Genomic DNA, 7,466 nt, shown 5'->3' with positions numbered 1-7,466 from the left:
CTCTTCTGGGATGTTACCTGAGCCTGAGTTGGGGTGACACTAATGTCCTGTTTAGGGCTGGTTGTACAACATTGACTTTGTGTACATTATTTAACCTTATGCCTTGGGTCCTTTATTGCACAATGAGGAGAATAGCACCACAGACAGCATAGGGTTGCTATGAATACTAAGTGAGCTCATATGTGTAACACATTTAGAGTTGTGTCTAACACACGGTCAGTATTAGTCATCATTATGTTGAACTGTAACATGTGAGCTCATCATTTGACATTGGAAATTTCTTTTCCTACCATGCAAATCAACAAGGGTGAGGACTCTAGTATATTTATGGAGGGAGAGAGAGCAATAACATGCAGTGCACACCAAACTGTTGACAGTGAACTTCAAGCTCCATTTTAGCGATGTCAGCAGCATTCATCCTCCTCTGCGATTGGAATGGAGTCCCTGTTTCTAAGTCACTTGTCATTGTGGATGTCATGAATTCAGGTCTCCAGAATTTGATCAAGAGATTGAGGACAATATTTTGGACTCTGATTGCTGGAGATGAATGATGGAGGGAGGGCTCAGGGAAATCACTGGGGATGCCTATTGCTGGGTTGAATCTCCTGTGGTCTTTTTGTTCTCAGTGGCACCAAGGACAAGGCTGTCTAATTCTAATCCCTGTGGGTAATTTCTGGATAGAGGAGTGGGTCTCTCCCCTCACCTCCTAGCTGCCTTGGTGGCTCTAAATTATTTGTGTTGGTTTCTCCCACCACAAGGTGACAAGTTTCCTATTGGAATTTTTGCAGCCCTAGAGGGAGCTGACTGTTGACCCAGCTAAGAGGGTCAAAAAGCATGGAGAACGTGTGATGAGCCAGCCTGCTTTGTCTTGGGCTTGAGAGGCATCTTATAGTTAAGACGAACTAGACTCGTTCCTGTTTCTGATTGAATCTCTGTTTCTCGAGAGTTGGGCTGTGCCCCACCTGGAACCCTAAGTACCAATGGTTCTGTACTGTCTGTTCTAGGAGACAGCAGCCATGTCTTTGTTTCAAAAGAGTAGTTATGACTACCTGTTGTTCTTACTACTTGTTGTTATGGCCACCTTGCCTCCATGCCCTTGTCTCAGGAGGGTTATGCTTATGATCTGTGCCTGCAGCTCTACCCATTTGCCCATCACATCCCCCACTTGGAACCCCCCTGCTCCTGAGCTATAAAACCTTATCTTCTTGTCTAATGCAGCCCTCTTGACCCCTGCCTCAGAGGGAGGCAGCTGACGTACAGGAATTAAAAAGCCTATGTTAGTTAATTTGGCCATGATGACTTGGGTCAGTGGCCCTTCTTCTCAAATATGTGGGATTAGAGTCTGCTCGATCCTGGTGCGTTCTTCCGAGTGGGAACTCCTCTGGAGGATTTGCCTGTTTCTCTTTTTGATTCTTTTGTTTAAAGTTTAGACTTCTTATCTCTAAAATGGCTGACTCTGAAATAATACACGTTAATTTGGCCATGAACAGAAGAGGAATTCCTTCGTTTCATCTGAAACTGAAAAATCTGTTCATTAAATTCTTAATTTCACACGTGACATTTTTTTCAGCTGTAAAATTCTAAATGTTTTGAACACTCTACCACGTGTCTTAGTTCTCGAACATATTAATAGCCATTATTTCAAACATGATAGTGGATGCGTCCTATGTGTAGATCCATTTCAGATCAGTTTTTTTTAAATGAAGTAATCATTTTGTCATCAATTAAATTTGAAGACCAGATGCTAAATGGAGGATGTAGTTTGATTCTTCGTTTCATTCATCTCATTTTTTCCCTTCCCTTTCCCATTCTAGAGAGAGCTTGTTATTTTGACCTTCTTTTCTATTTTAAAACTGAACTCCGTGTGAGTAGGCATTTCTGGATGGCCTTCAGGATGACCTGTTTTTATGCATTGCTGGTTGCCCCTGGGCTGTCAATACACTGATCAATCGTCAGTCCTTTTTGTATTTTAACTCCTTCTTCCTAGATGCATTTTCTTTACTTGGTTATTAGCTCTTTGAGAACCCCTTGTTCATCACTCATTCTTAACCTTCTCCCTCTCCCTCTCCCCCCCCTGTCTCCCCCCTTCTCTTTCTCCCCCCCCCCCCCTCTCTCTCTCTCTGTCCCCCCCTCCCTCCCCTCCTCCCCTCCCTCCCTCCCTCCCTCCCCTCCCTCCCTCTCTCTCCTTTCTTCCCTCCCCTCCCTTGCTCCCTCCCTCCTCTCTCTCCCTCCTCCTTTTTCTCTCCTTCTCTTTCTCTCATCTTGGATTGGTACAGCTCTATGCTCTTTAATCCTGGTATTTCCTCACTCCCTTGGTGATGCCAGCCTGTTGTTAGGTTTTACATTTTACAGTTCCCCAAACTGAATTTCCAGCCTAGATTGTTCTTCTAAACTCCACACTCACATGATGCTATCTGTGCTTGATGTTCACCCTTGGGTAGAATTGGCATCTTGAGCCCAGTATCCTGTCCTCAACTGAACTCTTATCTACCCCCAGCAGCTCCATCAGAGAGTCCCTGTGTGTGACTTCTTCACCATCCCAAAATTCTCAGTCTCCCCTTTTAATAAATGAATTTCTTTTTTCATCTATCGTTTACACATATTAAGGTTCCCTTGCTCAAAATAAACAATCCAATGGTCCTTAGGGATGGACTTGTAGAGCCAATCCCACAATTCTGTGGTCCTTAGGAATGGACTTGTACAGCCAATCCCACAGACTAGTTTTTCGTCATCCTAAAAAGGAACCTTATTGCTGTTGGAGACATCCCATTGGATGCTCATCTTTCCACTACACTGTGAGGATCTGTTTCAATGTCTTTGTTTTCAATCATGTCGACATTTTGCATGCTTTTAAAAATAGGAGTGTCAAACATCCCGAGTGTTCAGAAAAGAAGATTTCAGATTCCAGACCATGATATCATCAACATCCAGCCATAGGATCAGCCATGGAAACCAGTTCCTCATGCTCTAATGGAGATCGGATGACTCAAGTCTACTTTGTACCTTTTGTGACGATGAGGCTGTTTGTGGGTCATTCTTATCCCAGCTCACAGGCTCTGAGATGTCACGCAGGAGCATCTGTTGTGTTTACTATGGTCTTTCTTCTGTGGACTTTGTATCTTTCTAGTTCTGGAGGATTTGAGGAAGTTTGGGGGTGTCACCTCTCTACCCTTTTAACTGACAAAAGACAGAGTAGAAGGGGAAAAGCTCATTTGTGCATTTGCTACTCGTGCTCATAGGAGGGCTCGCTGATGAAAAACTCAAAGGAGAGATTAAAATTTGGGTTTATATTTAATTTAGTGGGAAAAGGCCCCAAAATAAAGGCTTCTATGAAGACCGTGGGGGATCTGATAGGATATTTATGAGAGAATAATGGCTATTTCTGGAGAACAAATGGGAGATAAGAAAGCTTATAACATCTACTCATGAGGGTGTGATGTGTGACTGCAGGCCTGGAAGCACTCTGAGGTCTGCCGATTCAACACCATGAGCTGCACGGCTGCTGAGAACGGCCTTCCGGGCTCCACATCCTCTCCTGGTGGAAGAGTTTTTCAAGTTGAATATGGCATGAAGGCTGTGGAAATAGTAGTAAGCTACTGGGACCAGTTGTAATGGCGATGCTGTCTTCCGGGTAGAAGAGCTAGTCCTTCCTACATTTTCTGAAGAAGACTCTAATAAATGACTGTTCGATGTTGATCGACACGTTGAGATGGCAGTGGTCTGTTGGAAGATGTACATGTGTTGGCAGACGTAGCAAAAGAGGAAGTGTCCAACTTTAGATTTAGCTTTGTCTGTAACGTTCCCAACATCTTGCCTACAGGGTGGCCATTCATACAGTCTCGCACACGCTACGGTGCTGTCAGACCTCTGGCTTCAGTACCATGTCAGTGTCTCACAGAGCGAACGGTGGTGCGCACTTCTATGTGATTGACCCATCCACTGGTTCGTATGGTTATTGGGGCTGTGTCATTGGGAAAGCCCGGCAAGCTGTAAAGACGGAAATAGGAGAAGCTTCCGATGGCCAGCCGTGCTGTAGCCAAAGAAGTTGTGAACGTAATTTACGTAGTGCGCGCTGAGGTTCAGGATAAGGTTTCTGAGCTAGAGCTCAGCTGGGTTGGGGAATTAACCAAAGGAAGACACGAAATTGTCCCAAGAGCCGCGAGGGAGGCAGCAGAGCGACAGGCTGAGGGATCTCTGAAGGAAGAAGAAGATGGCAACGGCCAATATCTTCTTTACTGCCTCTTCTCGTTTATGGTTCTGTGACAGTCCCCTGTGACTAACACTACGGATTGATTATACATACTCACTGGCCAATTCTCATTACTTTTTTTTCTGATAAAAATTCAGGTTTAATTAATATGCACTTGAAAATATGATTGCATCTGTCATTGAGGGCATCTGATTCACATTAAAATGTAGATTTATGTTTGATTAAAAACTCATAGTGTCCAGAGTGAGGCCTACAAGAGAAGGTCCAGCCACAGCTATTACAAAAAATAAGAAAACGTAGCGAATACCCTGTACAATAGAAATGTACTTCAGAATTCAAGATTGGTTTTGTTTTATCTAGAATTAAATATATATGTATTAAAATATGTATTAAATATATATATTAAATATGTATATATGTATGTATATATTAAAAAACCAAAACAAAGAAAAACAGATTGGCGTGCCCCTCCCTCTCCCTCGTGGTTGGGGAACTCCCTGAAGAGGGAGTTTGTGGGAAGTTTACTCCCTGTTTTTCCCCGGAACAGACTATCCGACTAAAGATAGTTTTCATTTCTCGGAGATTTCTGCTGTAAATCAGATCAGAAAAGCCCCGAGAAATCTTTTTTCGGCTTAAATCAATATTTGTGTCACACTGGGCAGAGTCTGCACTCAGGTTCTTAGGCACCGCTTTTAGAATCAGCACACTTGGAAAAGAAAATCACCTATTGGATTTTTATTTTATAACCCTCCCTCTCAAGAGATCTCAAATGTCTTTCCACAGATCTAAAAGCAAAAAAATAATCTTCTTGCTTTTTTGAGGTAATTTTGGCAGGAAGTGTTGGTTTAGAGGTGGCCTACTTCGCCACTGAGAGGCAAACTTACGTAAGCTCTCAGAAGGATTCACAGGGCTCTTGGGTTAGTGGTTCCGATGTAGACCTCCAGGGTGACATAGGTTATTTGGGTTTCCACAGAACTTAATTCCTGGGACAATCAACTGGACATAGTACACACCCTGATTTCCTTACCGACTGGCTAGAAACTCCTCTGGTTAACCTCCCACGCTGGGGTTTCAACAGAAAGAAGAGGACTTGCAAAACCACACGGTTATCCTTGCTGCCGCAGAGTAAGACCAACCCGCACTGGGATGTGGGCGGCAGGGGCAGGCTCTCTCCTCTCACAGGCAGCCTCTGTTTCACTTAACTCTTGGCTTTCTTCTGGTTGCTCTCTGACGGTTACAAGACCCTGAGTGTTCAGCGTTTTGGGGTTTTAAAAATCCCTTTAATTTAACCAATCCTTTCAAGTCTAGTTTCCTCTCAATTCTTGTATGTGGGCTTTATATGTATTAACAGATCACCTTGGAAGCTATGATAAATAAGCTTACCATGACAAGATCTGTTTACGCGTTGGTTGCACTGGTTGTTTTCAAAGTATCTGTTGGAAGCGGATGATGTCTTGGAAAAACAATGATGGCTCTCTCCCCTTGTAAACTCGCCCTTTTGCAAATGGCGGTCATCCTGGCAACTCAACTCCGTTTTAATTGTTCAGAAGATAAGAATTCTTTCTAATTGTTTAATATTGCCAGCTGTCTCTAGGATGATACAGTTAGCTAAGTAGCCAAACCTTACCTACATCCTCCCCAGCTCTGATAATCCATAATTAGTTTGCCCTCTTTCCCACATATCACACAGCCCAAGTTCAGACCTCAAAGTTACACATCCAAGTTACAATGGCAAACTGTTGAGCAATTTGTATCGTTATAAAATTCTTCCAGAAAAGCGAAGTTTCCCATTATGTTCTGCTCCAGTAAGTCTTTTTATTTTTTAAATTAATTTTATTTTATTTATATGAGTACACTATAGCTGTCTTCAAATATACCAGAAGAGGGCATCGGATCACATTATACATGGTTATAAGCTATCATGTAGTTAACTGGGAAGTGAACTGAGGACCTCTGGAAGATCAGTCAGTGCTCTTAACCACTGAGTCATCTTTCCAGCCCCTCCTCCTCCCAATAAGTCTTATTTCAACAAAACCAAGTAGCATTATTTTCGTATCTTTCCTCCGACTCTAGGTTTCCACTCTGTGTGGCTGAGCATCTCCAGACTCAATTGTGAGCACTCCTTCAGTTTCATGGCGTACCTCAGATAAGGCTAGCTTGAAGTTCTGCTTGTCAATGGCCTCTTATTTATAGAGACTATGCTTGGATTTAATTATTGGGTTAAATTAGTGGCTTCTTTTCCCAAACAAGCTCCAGCAGAGCCACAGCCTAATTAAGAGAGACGAGGCTCTAACTGGAAGGTGACAGGATTGTGGTTCAGATCCTTTTGCCTCCAGAGCCTTGAAGTTGATGCATGCTGTAGGTCTTTTACTTGATAGACCCCGTCCTATGTTTTGCTATTCTTTCTTCCCAGACCCTACTCTTTTTCTCTTCTCAAAGAGAAAGTTAAAAAAACAGCCTGTAAAACGCAGATCCAAGCTATGGATATTAAAATATCAAATGGGAGAAGAAAACTGTCAGAAAGATGGTCAGTACATTTACAATTCCAGAACAATCAAACCAGCCCTGCTGAAGATTTCAACCGAGATGATATTAACTGCCAACAAGGAAATTTAATAGCGGTAAGAGAAAAAACATTTACCCTCATGCTCAAAAAGTATCTAGATCTTTAAAGCACACAGAGAAAGAAGCAGCGAATGAATGGGGTAAATTATCCAGAAGCAAGCAAGAACAGGTTATAACAAAGCATCTCCACAGACAGAATGTGCAAAGGTAATGGGAAACTATTGATTTGCTCACATATCAATTCTCCATCGAGCACTTGCTGCTGAGTTCTGGGTGCAGGGAATATGAGATAGCCAATGCTTTCATATACATATATATATATGAAACCTTTTCATCTTGCACTCAGGTGGTTGGATGGAGAGTCATCAGTAAGGGACTGTAACGTTTGCCAGAGAGCTGAAGGTGTTGAAGCAGCAAGACAGGTGGATATCTAGGGAACAGGTCACTAAGTGCAAACCTTTTCAGGCTGGAGCTGTATGACCTGTTTGAAGAATGTGGAGAAGCTACTTGTGCAAGTGAAGGAGTGTTCTCAGGAAGGAAGGGAGGTCTGAGATATGACCGAGAGGCTCCTCTCTCTCTCTCTCTCTCTCTCTCTCTCTCTCTCTCTCTCTCTCTCTCTCTCTGTGTGTGTGTGTGTGTGTAGGGCATTGCAGAAGAATGTCTGAAAGTTAATATCTTAAAAATAAGAAAT

At 42.8% G+C, this 7,466-nt stretch overlaps 1 pseudogene; it reads left to right on the top strand.

Annotated features, from left to right (window-relative positions):
- The first annotated feature begins 3,486 nt into the window (after positions 1-3,486).
- LOC116913241 lies at positions 3,487-4,263 on the top strand (annotated as a pseudogene).
- The last annotated feature ends 3,203 nt before the right edge of the window (positions 4,264-7,466 follow it).

Source organism: Rattus rattus, chromosome 12 (assembly GCF_011064425.1).
Source record: "Rattus rattus isolate New Zealand chromosome 12, Rrattus_CSIRO_v1, whole genome shotgun sequence".
In the NCBI taxonomy this organism is placed as follows: Eukaryota; Metazoa; Chordata; class Mammalia; order Rodentia; family Muridae; genus Rattus; species Rattus rattus.
The sequence above is the reverse complement of the archived record's forward strand: the minus strand, read 5'-3'. Positions and strand labels throughout refer to the sequence as shown.